This window comes from Siniperca chuatsi, linkage group LG8 (genome assembly GCF_020085105.1).
Source record: "Siniperca chuatsi isolate FFG_IHB_CAS linkage group LG8, ASM2008510v1, whole genome shotgun sequence".
Lineage (NCBI taxonomy): Eukaryota > Metazoa > Chordata > Actinopteri > Centrarchiformes > Sinipercidae > Siniperca > Siniperca chuatsi.
The window spans coordinates 14436257-14455069 of record NC_058049.1 but is presented as its reverse complement, the minus strand read 5'-3'; the positions used below and the strand labels follow the sequence as shown (position 1 = coordinate 14455069).

The 18813-nt window shown below is 39.2% G+C and overlaps 1 protein-coding gene across 3 annotated transcripts in view; it reads right to left on the bottom strand.

Moving 5' to 3' along the window:
• Window positions 1-18813, bottom strand: part of pcdh11 (protocadherin 11) — a 130667-nt gene that overhangs the window by 77537 nt on the left and 34317 nt on the right. The window lies entirely within an intron of this gene.

Below are 18813 nucleotides of genomic sequence, written 5' to 3'. Positions count from 1 at the left end.
AAATGATTATTACATTGTTAATACACCAATACATCACTCAGATACAAAAAAACACCATTAAAAAGCAGATACAAGGTAAGTCAACAAGCCAACAACAGATGGTCCCGCTGCTTGTGATTATGCAAAGATCCAAAGTATTTGCATACTCACAATGCCATCATAAAAAAGAAAACAAGAAGGCATCTTGAGCTGACCTCAGTGAGAAATTAAAAGAGCAATGGGTGAGGCAAACCCAGCAGGGAAGTGGATGGGCTCTGCAAACTTCTTTGGGAATCTACCAAGGGCCTGCCTCCTGGGAAGGCCCTGTTGATTTCCAAGCAGGTGCTTTCAGTTATGCCCTCATATCCAATTATGTGCCTGTGGTATGTCTGATGCTCCCTGACACTATTAATGGCTGCCTTATGGTATCACCAGGACAGATGAGACACTCAACTCTCCAGACTCTTAACATCTATATTTCATTGCAACGTCGAAGGAGAACACCTCACTGGCCATGGCAACTGAAAGAGAAAAAAAAACAGCCAGGCTTTCACTGCATAAACACCATGTCATGAAATATAAATGAATAAATGGGCCTTGCTGGGACGATGGAATTAGTAGACAAAATTTTCCCTTCAGATTGAGTAGGCTATACAACCATGATATATTAATTGATGTGACAAATGAACATGACTTATTTTCTTTGGGGATAAGAGCAGGAAATTTGTTTCTGTGTATGTTGCATGCATGTGGGCTAGATGGTATGATTTCTAGAAAGGTAAACAGAATGACCTTGATTCCAAGCAAGGCCTCCAAAATTGTGACTTACAGTATATATTGCAAGTTGCTGATTTTTATGGGAATGGATGAAAAACTGTCCAAACAGTCCAATTAATTATTGCCTAAATTACAGCTTTAACAATATGCAGATGATTCTGCCATGTAATCAAGAGTAACAGTACTGTACAGTAACTAAACAATTTTTATTTTATTCTTTTCAAATTCAAATGTATTGTATATATGTTTCTATATGTGTGTTGCATGAAGGGGCTACAACACACATTCCACTGGTCCCCCTGAAGAGTCACATATGCATAATATGCTTCTATCTAATATTTTACATTAGGTACTATTCATTTAAATCAATAATATATTTTTTTCATAATAGTTCATGTTAAAGAAAATAACAAATGCATAGCCAGCTTGACTGTCCATCTCTTCTTGGTTTCAGTGCTTTAGTTCATATAAATAAAGGGGCTGTCCAAGCTTGATACTAGTCATAGATAATCTAAATCCCTTTCCCATTCTTGGACACACACACAAACACAGCACATAGCAAGATCTCCCCAGGCTATAATCATTGTTGTTTTATTTGTTTGCCTTTTTTTGTCATTACAATCTCATTTTATTCTTTGAACAGAACAAAACATCACTTTTCACTTAGGCCATGTTCCTTTGTCACACTCCAGTATAACACACACACATAAAGGTAATCATTAATCATTAATTTTTCATCAGTGTGGAAACCATGCAGCTTTGTGAGCAATAACTCATACTCCGTGTTTTTACAGGAAACACAAATGTGATGATGATCATGTAATCAGGAGAGAAATCATAAATGGAAAAACATGTAAGAAAAAAAACCTGTCATTTTTCAACTCACCTTTGGTCTGGAACATTTTACATCTGATAAGGAAACACTATTGACAAGACTTGTAACAGGGGGCCTTGGATTACACCACATATTGATGTTTTTGTCTTTTCAGAGTGCTTGGGGTGGTTATTGTAATTTGATGAGATCCAGAGAGACCAATGCTATGATATATAACAAATTTATTTTCTGAGGAAATGGAAAGATAAGTGAAACATGATATTTCTTTGTCTGATTTCTTGGAGACATCTTTTCTGCTGTACCTTAGGTTTGTTTTCCTTCAGTATAATTCTTATCCTTTAAGTCTTAATTATGTACTGTATAATACATACAGTATTTAGGTGAACCTTCAGTACAATGTAGAACTAACCAAGAAGCAACTTCAGCCATCTTGCTTAAAAAGAATATTAGCCCAAACCTTGTTTAATTTGCTCTCTGTTTCTATGTGCCAGATGTAGTATATAGTAGTCTGGTCACATTCAACAAGCCAACTTCCCCAACAAACCCCATGAAAAAAACAAGAGCACTATTCAGTGCTGAGTGGACAGGGACTTGTGGCACATTTGTGTTTCCAGCCCCATCAGCTCAGCCTCCATTCTCCACACACAGAAAAGGAGGCTTTATGCTGTCATCTTCCCTGGTTCGCTCAAAACTGCCATGCTACATTTAGTAAACTGCATTTCCAGCAGCTAGTTACTGCTTTTCTAGCTCTGTTTGCCACCCCGGCATTGTTTCCCCCCTCCCCCCAATAAAACATAGTTCTCTCACTAGGATTAAAGGAGCAATGTAGTTCAAGGATTATCAAATTCCTTTGATCATGTGACTGCCATTTTTTTTTTATATCTGCAGCACATAGCATCAAATATATTCTCTTTTTCTTGCCTTCTGTCTCTATCCCTCTCCATGGATTTCCCTTTGCTTGATGGTTCTCTCCAGTGTGAGAAGACCTCTTGACAGGCAGTGAAAGAAGAGAGTGTAACAAGTGTAAAACACAAGTGCTATGCACGATAAAGCTGCCTTGTGCTGAAGTTTGATTAACACTTTTATGACATGTAAGAAGAATAAGATGCATATTTATTGTAAAAATAGTCCTGTATAGTTTTTCTCAGTTCACATTGAGCTACTCATACGTTTAATGTTTTCCCCCTTTTGAGGCAATGCCACAGATGTTTTGAGAATAAAGAAAGCGACCATAGATTATTTGCCTTTGAAACAGGAAGTAAGGTTTCAGATGCCTCAACCCCCCACCGCACCCCAAACTGCACCCCACTGCTGTTCATTAGCAATTTCTGAGCCTTGGGCTATTTTGCAGTGTTTCAATCCCTGCATTATTATTATTATTTTGTGGCTGACTTGGACATGCAATCAAAAGGACACGCAATATGTGCAACACTTGTATCGCAGAGCAATGCCTTTTCCATGATGCCCAGACTAAAACGCTATAACTGTGAGCCAGGGGATCCGTGGCTCAAATTTAGTCAACATACCTCAAATTTTTTCTTTATCCTCATTGTACGATCAGCCCCTATTAATGTCATTGCCAAGACAAAAATGGGACAAATCAAAACAGTTATTTTGATGTGGCTTCAAGCAACACAACATTTCAATGTGAATGGCACTCGCGAACCTTGAATCATTATAAGGCGTGGTTTCGGGCAAAAAAAAGCCCATCAAAAAATGATTGAAAATCATTTTAATGGGTAAAAACCTACAAGGCTTTCATACTGTCTGCCTGCCATGTTATTAGATAGACCATGTCAGTCAAGCTGAGGAACACAGAAACAACATACAGACAGGCTGACAAGACATAAGCATGCTGCCTTCCATCTTCCTCCCAGCTTGGCATGTTTATCTAGTTTTCCATGCGAGCTTAGTTCAGTACTGTGCATATGCATACAGAATGATGAAGGTTCAGGAACTAGTGCCTGAAGGAAGCTGCACATATAGCACAAGCTCTTTGAAATTGTGCCAGGGTGGGCCTCATTTGCAAAGCAATTTGACAACAAAAGTAAAATACACTACAACTTCAAACCAAATTCTCGAGATGCCAACTGCTACGGCTCTGCAGTTTGCTCAGAGAGGGAATTCAAGAGGGTTACATCCGGTGTCTTGTGTGTGTGCATCTGACATGGCTTATTTGGAGACCTAGCATTGCACCAATGCAATGTCATGATTGCTTTGGCAAGGAAAGAGGGCCTAATTTACATGAGAGGGAGTCCTAGAGGCACATAGGAGCTTGCCTTTGACCAAGGTGCCAACAAGCCTGCAGAAAAACAATGTAATTACAACCTACAAAGCTGCTGTGTTTAGAACAAACTGACTCTTAATACAGCAAGACCACATACTAGTAAATCAGTCAGTCTTCCAAATGGGCATGACTAAAAAATGTGGTAATGCTACAATATTCTGTATAATGGTTGGATTTCATTCATTCCTAAACACTCAAATCAGTGCAGAGGCCATTTTAGATGAGTTTATATTTAGTTTGTTTGTTTCATGTTTGAATTTATTTTATGTAAAAAAAAAATGTCCAGTACATTTTATTCTCCTCAGGTAGACTGGAATCCAATGCAAATCCAACATTAAGCAGCCAGTCACTATCCACTCGATCGCCAGTCCTCATTCACTGGAGATTTAATGTTTGCTTTATTTTTTCCCATCCCTGTGATTACGAACGGTCTCTGGTTCCGTGGATTGTTTCTACAAGTGCAATATTTCTGTGGATTAACCAGAACAGGATTTCATACTATGTGGGTTTATGATATCTACAATATGTTGAGGAAGCTTAATATTGTTTTTATTTCCTGTACAACTGCTATGACTTTGCATTAGGAAATGTTGTTTACAGAAACCTGATTCCCACAGAAAAGGCACACAAGAACAAAATTTGACAGGCTGATACTGTCTTAAATTGAGCAATAGAGCTGCTCTGTACCACAATACAAGCGTGGCATATTTAGTGGCTCAACAAAGGTTTATAAATCAATTCTGTGCCCATTGGGTCACACAGTGTTTCTATTTTCTTTTAGTTGCAAGCTTTTCTATTTCGACTGTCAGTATAGTACATGACCTTCAGCTGAGGAAGGGGCCAACCTGATTTATTTTTTAATATTTGACCTCTGACAAAAGCCACATGTCTACACCTGGTATGCACTCTTACTGAAGTTCAGGCTTTACCTCAATACTCAACAAAAACAACATGTATTAAACATAGCATTTCTTTCCCAGTATGGTTCATTTGAAAAGAATGTTTCTGTTAAACTGTATACATAATTTAAAAAAAATTAAGTTGAATTATGTAATGTGAATTGTTATGTGAATTAAATAAAGACAGAAATGAATCAGAAAGATATGATGAAACATGTTGCTGCTTCATGTTGCTGCATGTTGAGTCTACTGCTGTTACAGCTATTATACACTATTATAGTCATATGGTTTTAGCAGAATGTCAGTTTTTCACATTTCTCTGACTGAAAACATGCATGATACTAACAGAAGAAAATATTCATGTAGAAAAAACTCAGTTTAACCTACAGTAGGTCTATGTACATTACATAATTAGATCCAGTGGATAGTGTCAAGGCAAAGTGTAAAACAGCATTATTTGCTGGCTGTAATCACAGATCATAATGGGGAAAAACTAATTTGGAAATGATCCGTTTGTTGAAATAGTGAATTAAGTAATACATTCTGAAGCAATAATCAATCAGTGAGAATCATGGTAGCATGGTATTACAAACAACCAGATTTTTGCTGATTATTTCTGTAACTGTCTTAAACGAGTTATGTAAATTCCCTGATTTATAAGGAAAGGGGTCTCCTTGGATTAAGTTGGATATAATTATGTATGTATTTAGAAATCTGTGATTATTACAACACTGTCAGAGTCTAAAACATGAGCTAACAGGCAAACACTGCAAAATCATTTTAAAATTGTTGCTCAGATAGTTTGGAGAGGAGGGGCTGTTTGATACAAATTGAGGCCACGAGACGAGAGACCGTGTGCTGAAAAGCTCTTTAATCCAGTAATATTTTGGGTGACTTTCTAAGATAAATACTTTGGCATTGTCTTGATGAGAGAGCCTCGGCTCATTTAAGTGTCTTTGGGATCCGGATCAATCCACATGGCGGGAGACAGACTTGTACACTTGACCATATAATGTGGTATGCTTGTCACAACCCGGAATGCATTTCTCTCTTCAAAGTATATTTCTTGGCCTGCTCTCGTCACTCACTCCCTCTAACCAATTTGTCATTCTAAGCCTAGCCTCACTGCTGCCAGCGCCTAGATGATAGCAGTGGGCCTCTCTGATCCAGGCAGTGGCTAGGGAGCAGGCCAAGTGTTACGCGAGCCACTCTGGGACACCAAGCAGTCACTTCTGCCGGCTGATGCACGCCTCCACGGCCGAGAGGAACTGGCTTTGCAGATGCTTTCAATTCGACACAGAATGGAGCTCATCTACTTTGTGAGGACATTTGCTTTGTGTTTGTGCACTGCATTTGTGCTTGTTTGTGTATTTTGTGCGCAAGTGTGCATGACCACGCATGTGTGTGTGTCAGAAAGATTAAGAGAGGTCTGTGTGTGTACATGTGCATGACTGAATATATCTGTGTGTGCTTACATGAGAGTGTGTGAAGCTGCTTTTTTATATAAAGACACAATTATCCTGAAATGAGGCTGAGCTTTTTTTCCCTTTTTTTGGTTCGCAATTATAGTATCCGTTAAGTTCTGATGACCTACTACTTCTCTGCTGATGTCCTTTAGAAATCAGTCTGGTCACCATTATCCTCCATTGGTAGACGTTCCTCTCAAGAGCAAGAAGCAACACAACACTGTTGTCCTCACTTCATTATTCCTGTTTTAAACAACCATTAATGCCCTCATTCAAATGCTTGGGTGCCGCTTTGCTGTTAAGCTTATCAGCAACAGTCAACCAATTCACTACTGCAGTTCTCTCTCTAGTCGGGTGAGCAGAGCATTAAGTGTATTCAAAATTACATTAGCTGCACATTGTTATTGACTGCTTCTCACGGTCAGGCAAAACTTTATTTTGATAAATGAAAATAAATGCCATCTTAATAAATTAAATTACCCAATGCTTGTGCTATGCATTAGCAAATCCACATATGACTTTTCATTTTACTGCCTATTTGAGTGAAGGGGTCAAGAATAGTAAATATCTCAGCAGCTTTGATTTAGGTGATACAAAACAGTGCATTTGAGAAACAAAAGAACATATGCTAATACTAATCATCTTCTGTTTTTCAAATTACAGGAAAGCTTCTCTGAGCAGTCTACTCTCCTCTCTAGCAGAGGTGCTCGACTTTGACCTTTCAGACCCCTGTGTTTTTATGTTGCAGCCTTTTGCAACCATATTTAGGATTAAACTATGCATGGCTAATGCATTTCCACAGGACTACGTGTGTTTATCTTTAGCACATAGACTGTCACCCACCATTCTGCACCCAACAATCAGCTCTCTGAAAATAGACCAATTCATTCATCTGCATGAGAATTGAGACTTGAAGTAGCTCGTTGAATGCCTAGCCTGAGCTTTCTCGTTAGACATTGATACCCATCTCACAAAGCAACACCAGCCTTTTATCTGTCTGAGCGTGATTCAGTATTTGATTGGGAATGAATCTAGAAGGCTCCAATCAGTTTCCCTTGTATGAGCACAGTTAACATGTGTGTGACTGCTCCTTGAGCACTGATGGCAGAGACATGTGCGATTAGGGCCAGAGCCCAATCAAACCAGCTGTGTGCCATTCTCCCCATGGCACTGGTTGTGCCAGGCATGTGTTCCACACTACTAGCAGGCAGAGAGGCCTTGACCAAACCCCCAGTCTGGGGAGTTACGGCCACACATGAACCAGGACATGTAGGCAGATTGGGGATTTAAACATTTTTCAGAGACAGAGCTGCTATGCAAGCAGAAATAATCTCATTGGTTGCGTTAAACCTTAGCGGAGAGTTTTTCTGGCCAAGCAGAAATAGGCTGCAGGAGCCCACTGTAAAAGACAGGGGGTAATACAGTAGGTAACTAATATTAGGAATCCCAGTGCTCTTCCTGAGTAAAATAAGCACTTAAGCCATACTTAAGATTTCAAGTCACCATTTCATGTTTCGTATTTATATCGTTCAGAGCATTTCAGTTAGCTAGCTTTTGCTCTGAAAAACATTAAGATTATATAAACCTCAGCAGTGGTCTTTATTCCTTTAGTCTTGAATAAAATACCTTGAATAAAATTAGGTAGTCAGATATACCTTATGTAACATATTTTAAATCACATCACATTTAAATTAAAATCAAATGAACTAATAAAAAATAACCTTCATAAATAATCTTTTTTTTTTTCCATTGAGTAAAAAACAACTAAACTCATATTGAATAGGCATTAGCCAGTGCATTCATCCTTTTGGTGATGGTTAATTGCTACAATAGGAAAATGTCTGTTTTTGTGAATGCATGTCTAGTCTTAATATAACATGACCCTTACTTTTTCAAATGTAATTTCCACAAAAAACATCATCTTCTATTCACCCCATAGCTAGACACTGGTATCTAACAAAGAATAGTTCATAGTAGTCTCTTAAACTCAGGTATTACATTCTCTACAGCCCAACCAAGACGGAACCTCACATTCCCAGTACCAACTTCCCATTTTGCAGTCAGTGATGATAAACATTAACTAAATAATTCATACAGAGTATATGATTTACATGAAGGAAACAGCTTTTATCTTTCTTTTTAAAGCAATTACCATATAATTAAACAGTAAATACACATACACAAACACATACTACAATACTGTGTTCATAATTTAAGCCACAATCCTTTAACAAATAGAATATTATGCTCTGCAACACGCCATCACATACGCTACAGTAGCACACTTGCCAGTGTTTTTTATTTAAGCCTTTACAGCTATTCATAAACACAAATTACTTTCTGTTACAGTCTTTTTTGAAACCACTGGGGGTGCCAAAGTCAGACATTTTCTAATTCTATAAATAGTAGTTTTAAACATATAATATTCACTAGGTTAAACTGTGGGTTTTTTGGACTTTCAGATTCAAAACAGCTAAAGATCTGTGCTTAAAAGGGGTATTTTTGATATCTGCATTGTCTAACTACAATATGCCTCTGTATAACACACTTGGGGTCTGAGAGAAGTAAACTCAAAAGTGCAGTCATTTCGAATAAAATACTGTCTTAAAGACATGGTCAATAACTTGTGTTGAACAGGGATCAATCTGTAACCAATAGGTCCTCAGGCTGCTCTGTCAATCCCCACATGTGTTTCTATCATATTATGTTATGATGTTATGATCACGAATGGAAGAGCAAATCTATTTTTTTCTGTTTCATGTAGACATACATGAATTATGCAAATCTACGGTGTTACAAATGTACAGTAAATTGGTTTTGAATAGATGTTCTCGTTCGGCAGTCCAGACCTCCTCTGAGGATCTCACTAAAAATTGTGGTCTGGCTTCAGCCCCGCCCCCTCAGCACAAACCATTTTCTCTGAATGACAATGCCGAACAATCAGCCGGCGATCAAACTGAGGCACATACAAGGCCTTCTAAACACCTATTAGAGCTATCGATGACAGAGGCAGAGGTTATGACCATGGAATGGGGAGGATATTTGTGTCTCTCACTTCGCATTACTAGCATCTTTGGAAAAAAGCTTTATAGATTTGGACAGAGGCGAAAGAAGGCTGTATCAGCACCAACACAGAGAAACACATTAAGGGATCAGAACCCCAAAGGTCAATTGTGGCTGTGGGCAGTACTTTGTCCTCTCTGTTTATATTACACTGAAGCCAAGAGACACATGTGAAAACAAGTAATGATACCAGTTTTTTGTACATTTTAGAAGTATAAAGTCCTCAATATAAAATCTAACAGAAACTGAATCTTGTTCTTTATACTTAATCTACATTGTGTTAATATTTAGACATTCCTTTTTTCTGTGGCCTTAATCACATGCACATGACAATAGTATAATAGGTACTGATGTAACATAAAATTTAAAAAAAGGATGATAGTGGGAACACAATGTCAGAAAGCTTTTTGGTAAGCAACTCGCAACTTTATGAATTTATTCATCTTTCATCTGTCATATGACAGATGATCTCATATGTGACACAAGTATATAAAAATTGAGCACAAACACAGTTTTGTATTTCAATGTCTTCTGTAGAAAACTGTTACTAGAACTGCAGCTGAACTCTGCTGCCAAACATCATTTTAACACACAGTTTTTTCAAACCTCAATTACATGGCATGCTGTCATTAAAACAGCACATTGCTCTTGTTCAGAGGATGTAAACCTCTCCTTTTCAGGATTTAATGTCTGTTTTATATTTTCAGGATCTGAACAATAGACTTTGTGAGACTGTGTTGTGATTTACTTGTGTATTTTTTCAGGGCAACACTCACTGGTTGAGACAAATCCTTAATCCTTCACAAGATAATAATAATAATAATGTAATCCTTATTCCCAGATGGAACCATTTTCTGAAAAGACAGTTTTTGGCCCCGCAGAGGTTCTATTCAAGAAGAAGAGCAATGGGAGGTTATTTAAAATACACGGCAATTAAAATAAGACACACTGCCCAATCCTACCCACCATGCTAATCCTCTCTGATACAGATGTAGCTATTGTAGGGCAAAAGTTTCTCATTTTACTGTATCTATTGTGTATCAGTATATAATGTCGCACTCTTACTCTAACCCCAAGTGTATTTCTACAGAAAATGAAAATGTCTTTTCAGATGCCAGTAGGTGCAACTGGTGATCTGACTACCTGCAATTGAAGTGGCACAAGATTTTTGTTTCAAAACACCAAGTTTACAACAGTTTGGGGGAAAAAGGCAAAAAATATGGCTACAACAGCTGCTGCAGTGCTACTGTAGAATAAATGCAGCACAGATGAAAGATGATGAGTGCTTTTTTACTCCTGGACTTCACAAGAGTCTAAGAACACACACACTTGCACAGGCGTTCGCACAGAGAAGCGCATCCACAAAAATGCTAAACGCAGGCAAACACACGACTGAAGACATGTTGCTTAATGTTTTTCCTTGCTAATGTAAAAGACAACCAATTCAAGAAACAGATGGAATTATTCCTAACCGTGAAAACTGTTCATGACCACAATTAATGATGGTGAATAATCGTAATGAATGCTACACCATGTTCATGATTGCCATCTTGCTATCTGCATACAGGCTTGTAGAAAATGTTAGTTGTTATGCTAATCTTTCAAACAGAGATAAATATAGATGAGCAAAAGCACATGTATGAGGCATGTCAAGCTTATGTATACTGCATATTGATTTCTTTTTCTTTGATTTGCTTTCTTTCTTTCGGTTTTCTATGTATTTCATTCTCATCTTTTGCTTTTTGAAAGGCAGTCTCTCTAAATCCAATACAGTTTCTCTCAGCGTGAGGCAGCTTCAAAGCCCTGCTCTGTGGTCAGGCCCGTCGATCCTCTCACCCACCTCCTGGTTGTTTAAGAGAGCAAAAGCACAGCAGTGCAGTTTCTTAAACACACAGATCCACCCCAGCACCAACAGAGGTGCCGCTGTTTGGCAAAAGCGCCCCCGCCCCTCTCCTCACCTTGGACTCTGACACTCTCCCTCCTCTCATTACCCACCCTCCTCCATAGACCTCATTATACCTGGATACTCCTCTCTCGCTCTCCCTCTCTCTCTTCCTCTCTCTCTCTCCACCCCTCTCTCATACAATTTATCTGTCGTTGCCTCTCTCACACTCACTCACCCTCTCCATTCCTCTACCATCATTTACCTTTTTCCATCCCTGGCTACTTCAGCTGTCCTCGCTCTTCACCCGGCACTCCAGCCTGATGTCCTGTGCCTCCCCTCTATCTTTGCTGCAACTCAATCCCTATCGCCGCCTCTGCCTTTCGCCTCACTCTCGATGTAAAGTGATTGATGCCAAGCCTGGGCTCTGGGCCATCCCTCCAACCACACACGCAGGGACATCACACTGAACCCAGAGGGGATGCCGTTACCTCAGAAGGGGAGTTGAGGTGGAGGGTGGCTATGGAAGACGAACAAGCCGTGCCCACCCATGTCTGAGGGGAGGCAGGCTTGGGGGGCCCCTTGGTGGGGAGCACGAATTGGTACACTGAAGTGCTCATTATGGCTCTGTAGGGACTGTCCTGCGGGGCATCCACTGTGTGGCTGTGGAGCTCATTACGCCAGGCAGCCACGGCGATTGAGGCACCCAGAGGCAGCAGGGCTCATTGCAGAGATAAGAAAGGGGAGGGCAGCCCCGATTACCCTTAATCAGAGGCACCTGTAGACAGTCAGCTCCTCCCTCCTCATTTCCTTCCGTTAAGCCCCCACCCCTCCCAACGCGCATGCACACTCTTTCTTGCTGCTGTAATTATTGCAATTGCTTCTCTTGACTTTCATTCCTGAGCACGAAGTTGCACAGCTTGCCTTCTAATGAGAAACTCAAGCTATGATCTGGAGGTGTTATTTATTTATTTAATTACTTATTCAACACAGCATGTATAATGTCAATTATTTAAATTAGTGTGATTCTAGCATGCCGTGCTCTGCAAAGCTCTCCCTACTGTGCGTTATCGGTATTCGACTCACATCACACTCCTCATAATGGTGGATGGAGAGTTAATTAAGTTTTAATGTGACATGTGCACCAAACTGAAGAGATATAATTCAAATCAACTATTACTGAAATAGGAGGTGACACATATAGTTAAATTACATAAAAAATTTACCTCTGCAATGTCTGTAAAATGAAAAGGTAAATGGTTCAGACAGTACCCAAAACATTACATACAGTCTATGTAAACAAGCATGAATGGATTAGAAAGGCCTGGTTCAATATCATTCAAATGCAATCACAGTTTAGCTGTTTTAAATCAGTTGTATTGGTGCCGAGGAAGTCAGATTTCAGTAGTTGAAACTGACACTGGGCCAACTACTTCTAATTACATCATTTCAGTTTTTAGGTCAGCAGGAACTGTGGAAACCAAATTTTGGAGTTGATAATCTCATTCACCCAGTACATCACTTTTCCTCCACCTGTAACCTGATGTGAAACCAGTACTACCCTACGCTGAGAACATTGCAAACTCCTACCTAACAATTTGCATAATAAGAAGTGTTACTGTCAGTTGTTTGGGCAAATGTCTATTTCTAAGGATGACACAACAAACAAGTGTTGACTTTGATGTGAGTTAGAGGGTGCTAGCTAAAGTCTGTTTTAAGTGCTGCAGAGATGTACAGTAGGGATTAATAAAAACGAGAACGATGTGATGTGCATGACTGAACCACTTTTGTGATTCTCTCCTTCCTTGCACACCTCCCTTCAGGTGCTGAGACGTTCTTTGAAACCAACTGTCAAGCTGTTGTCTGTGCAGGCAGCATACAAAGAGTTCATCCAAAACCTGCACTTTATTTTTTGAAGCACTTGAATGGATATGTGGCAGGGCTGTTCTTATCACACTATTCATGTTATGTTTGAGACAACACTAACCATCATTAATCAGTGTTGTCTTCTGAACAGCGTAATATGAACCATGATTAGTTGTATTGTGTGTATTATTGTTATACATACAATACGTGCACAACATGTACGCCATAATCACACTACAGGGGAAAAGTAATGCCCAGTAATGGAATACTTAAATTATTATTCCTCTGTCAAATTACATTATTTCACATCACTTAATGGGTATTAGGAATTATAAAACCAAAAAAGCATAAACATTTAAACTCCTTAGCAGCTAAAACTCCCCACCCACATCCTTCTATCATGTCACCCAACAGATTCTGCCTCAATTAAATGAATACGCCCACTTACAAACTGGTATGTTGAATTTATGGTTTCCACCTTTACGGTATGCATAGACATTTTTAGGGATTAGCTTCAGCTTTTTTATTTTTAATTCACTGTTTTGAGCCTGTATCAGTACTAAAAAATATATTTTTTTAAAAATACAGTGATGTGGTTCAAAAAGCTATAATTTACTGTGCATTCTAAATGTAAATAATACAAAGGAATGGTAATAGGATCTTTGGTAAAACAATCACAACAACCAGCTATTTGACAAAAGAAACAGTTTATCATCACATAAATATCTAAAGAGTTTTGTCACTAATCATGGAACATGGCCTCATTATTTCAGCTTGATGAGCTGCCACACCTGACAGAAATATGACACAAATAACAATAACAAACGATTTGTGTTGAGATGCTGATCAGCTCATTCCCTCGGTGCCCAGTAGGAAGACTTACTTCACGGGCTACACAGTAGCTCCACCATGGGGGGAAAAATCAAGTTCAAAGAAGTTGTTGTCTCACAAACTGGAATAAAGTGGTGAAACATTCACAAAACATCCAGTTTTATACGTGTTTTATCTCCGAGTTCAGTTGATGAAATAGAACCGCCACACATTTTGTTTTGCCTGCAGTGGAAAGGCAAAAGGTGAAACAAAGAAAGCAAGAAATAGAAAACAGGCACTTTCAACGTGGAAAGATGTATTTTCAATCTCTGTCATGGTCACAAATCAAAATCCCCCAAGTTTTATGAAACATACCGCCCCACGAGCCTTCATTTGTACATCCTTATTCTGTTTGTAGTTATGCAACTCTGAAAACTAAAAGCTAAGGGCTTATGACAGAGTTACTGAAACTAAATTGTCATAAATTTCCGTTGCTTACAAGATGATGGATTACATTCATCAGTGCGAGGCCTCTAATCTAATCTGGAGCTGCACTCATCAAACTCCTCTTAGAGGAGGTGTGCGGATCTGGGATTACTAAATATGTCCTTGTTTTTCCTCCATTTTCAGCATGATCTAAAGCTAAAATTGATGTTAGATCAGCATGGGCACTTTGGAAATAATAGTCCTGATCTCATTTGTGCTCTGATGAAATAGCTATAAAAGACACTAACATCGAAACATTGAAACATGATATACTGAATTAGATAGAAGACATAGCTATCTAGCTATCTAGCTATCTAGCTATCTAGCTATATAGATATAGATAGATAGATAGATAGATAGATAGATAGATAGATAGATAGATAGATAGATAGATAGATAGATAGATAGATAGATAGAGTCAAGCAATTGCATTCCACAGATTTGATTTTCCTTGAACACTGTTAATTGTAATAAATGTGTTCTGTACTGCAGTTACATGTCTATGAAATGACTGCAATCTGGTTTTAAGTTTCAGCAGAAGTCTGCTATTAGGGTACTTTTTGGCTTTCCCTCTCCCTGCCCACACATAATGACACACTTGAGTTGTTAAGCCCGCTGTTCTGCATAGACCAGGGCCACAGTCCTCATACGAAATGACACTGGAGCATGAACTGTGGTGTAGTGTATTTCTTTTCTTCAGCCTGCCAGTACATTTGTTTTCATTAGATGGGATTGGTCAGCAGTCTAGGCCCTTGTGTCCAGTAATGAAGTGTACAATTGCAGGCCCATTATAGACTCACAGTGAAATAAATGATATATTGATCTTAAATATTCCACACTCTTCTGCCTCTCTGAACAGCTGTTACTGCCACCACACAAAAATCTCATTACACATCTTCTTTAGGGAATATTCAATGTACTTGCATCTCACTCATTGGGTGTAACTGTAGCAAATGTGATTCTACAGGTGCATGTGGCATGCTTTACGTAACATTTGTTAAGATATTAAGACGTTGAACAATAAGGCAACAGACTTGGTAAAGCAATCACGGCTAATGTAAAGCTGTAATGAAAACAAACTATACGCAGAGGTGCGACACTGAGCATTAATGAAATTACAGAGCTGGAACTCAGACTCAGACTCCTCTCTGTATTGTGCAATGAAACAGAACAGGACAGGAAAGCCACTGATGCATGCAAGTCACAGTCACAATTACTATTTCATTAAGGAGCTGCTACCATTGGCAGGCGTTCTCTGGCATTGTTGTGGGGAGGCTGGCACGGCACCGGAAGGGGCGCGGGGGATGAGGGTTGGAGGGGTCTGAGGAGGAAGAGGGAGCGATGGGTGGGGAGGAAACATGCTTTAATTTGGGTCATCTCCCAGTCTGCATGGGGTCGGGTGACAGAGCCTCCTCTGCACCTAATCTGAAAACACATATGTTGTACTGGGTATCCACCTGAATAATTGACCTAATTATTCCTGATACAAGAAGGAGGGGGAGTGAAAGACCAAAAAAAAAAAAAAATTAAATAGTTTGGCGTGTTAGTCCTACAAAAACATATTGCAGTGCATGCATGCAGGGAGATGGAGGCTACCTGTCAAGATGACAGGTTAGTCCTTAATTGCTTTAAAAGGGGGACGATGCACATGCTTTATGCTGAAGAGTGGAGTGTGGTTGTTGGGGGAGGGGGTCATCTTTGTTACCACAAACACACACACGCACACACTGAAGCAGACAGGCGCCATGAGTCAAGATGCTGGCTTGGATGCCACATTGCACCACGCTAAACAGCTCTTATGTGTCTCTCATGGCAACTTGTCATACTTACATACAACAACAACAATGACCTAAAGTTAAGAATCTCTAGTTAGACAGAGAGCAAAAGGTAAAAACAATACAAATGTTTTACTTACTACAAAAATTATCTTTTACTGTTGTGACACATTTGACTGACTTAAAAAAATTGTTGCCTTATGTCCTGTATAAAATTGAAGAAATGGTCACGACAGGATCTCTCTGAGACTAAGGATTACTAAGGGCTTGAGATTGTTTGATATACAAATGTACTGTATATGAAAACATTTCAAACCCACACTAATATTTGTTGTGGTAAAATAAGACGAAAATGCCAGTAGAAAGACAACAAAAGGGTAAGCTGGGAGCAACTCATTGCACAAATAGCTGGAATTATAGTTCATTACTGTTTATTTCTAAATTGCCTTGAGTTAGCCTGACCACTTCAACCATCACAAAACTGTGGCTGATGGTGGCTAATTTTTGCAGGTGTTATACTGCACTTTATTCATCTCACTTTATGTGTAACTGGTTATGTTAATAGGATTTCAACTCAATTTATTCAAGTGCTGATCAATGGCATGCAATCTCGGCACTTCATGCATTATGTATTTTAATGGAACTCACTTGCTTTATAGCTGAATGGCTAAAGGTTAACAGTCCCAATAGGTGGGACTCCCTGAAGACTAATCTGAACTTCAAACACAGCTTTTTTTTCACTTCACAAGGCAAAAGCACACAACAACAGGAAAGTTGTTTTTAGCACCACTTATTATGGCTCATTGGGAGAAAGAAAGCGATTTATTACCCCACATCCTTTGCTCATATTAATGTGACTATAAACGCACTCTCTGTAGGAAGTGATGCAGAAAAAAGGAGGAGTTAGAGGTTGCGGAATTAGTAAGACGAGTACTGGGGAAAGGGAGAGAGCAGCGGGAAAAAAAGAGGGTGAAAGAGGAAGAGAGGAATGTGTAGTTGGGGTCAAAGTGAAGTGAGAAGAGGGGAGGGAGTGGGATAGCAAAAGTGGGATAAAATCTCAAACCAACAATGGAGATAGACATGTCACAGTTTCCATAATTATGCTACTTTAACTGGCATTTTGATATCTAAAATGAAAATCATTTCACCAGTGAGATCTTAAGACTCTCTCTCTCTCTGCAGTTTAATATGGAAAACATCCAGGAGTCTCTGAGGGCCCTCGTCTCTCTCCACTGCCACTCCCTGCTCAATAAAACTGGCATGCTATTCCCAAGATGAGCGTCCCACTGGACTACGTGAGGACTGTGAGGTAAAAACCCCTCCAGTCCCTACTAAATCTAGAAGTGGAAGACAGAAGGTGCTAGAGACATATCCTGTGAGGGTCACTTGGCAGTTTTCACCTTATTGTATTCTCAGTCATCAAGATTTGCCAGTGGCTTTTGGAAAATGATGTTGAGCCACCCATGAGATGACTTTTTTATTCCTATGGAAACTGTACATTTTAAAGTGGCACTTTTGTCACCTTGGCAAAGAGGAGCTATATGGAGATTTCTCTCTATTGTGCAGAAAATATTAGCATTTTAATGGATCAGTAAAGAGATTTAAAGATTCGATTAGTGGTTATTTAGAAGCAATCGAATGATGAAAGACAAAAAATGAAATCTGGCTTTTTCAGGACTTAAATGGACAAGTGCTGCAGTGAGCCTCACAGCTGGCCTGCTTGAATATGGATTGCACTACTGGGACATTTTACACTATTGCTAGGTAAACAAGCATGAATGCATAAATCAATTCAGAACAAGTTAATGAGAATGAATCTGACTTGTGCAATCAAAATTTGGCTGCATTAGCTGCCATTATCATTCTGTCATAGTTTTAGTTTCACATGGATGAAAGTGGATTAATGGTAAGATGTACGATTGCTTAGGGAATAGGGGTATTTGGTGAGGCGAGTGGAGGCTTACAGCTGTCAGAAAATCACTTAGTCGACAAAAGATTCCAGTCAGAAACATGACGTATAACCTGTAAAGAAGCACTTGCCTTCAACACAGCCTGATCTGGGGCCAGCCGTTTTAACTGGCGCCATCAGTCTCCTTCAGGTAATGCAATTAGATGCCACTAATATCTTGGGATGCTCTTCAAACTGCAAATGCACTTTTGCTAAATAGCACGCAGTGTAATAACTAGTGACAGCACTCAAGGAGCCAGATTGAAAAAGCTTTTGCATGTGATTGGTTCAAGTAATTGCACATACAAAATGCTCCCACTGATAGAATTCATGTACTGAAAACAGATGTTATCCAAATCTATGCTGGCTTGTTTGCTTTGTTGCCAGGCAACACACCTCACCTTGCGTTAAAACATGCATAATAAGACGGGCTTGGGCAGTCCTAAGGTGCATTTACACTTCTGTGGTCTATTTATTGGAGTTCTGCCTATAGATCAAGTCACCAGGTTCACTACCCAGACCACAGACAAACTAATCCACTCACAACTTGGTGGTCGCTATTTGGCTCAGGACTGAACCTGCAATTAGGGCTCCATTCCATCTAAACAGGGAATTAGGTGTATTGGAACTCATTTTTCTTCCACTGCTAGCATATAGATGTTGTTTTTTTGTTTTGTTTTTTACTTAAAACAACATTAAGAAAAATCTAACTCTCCAGGATAATGTCAATGCTTTGTCAT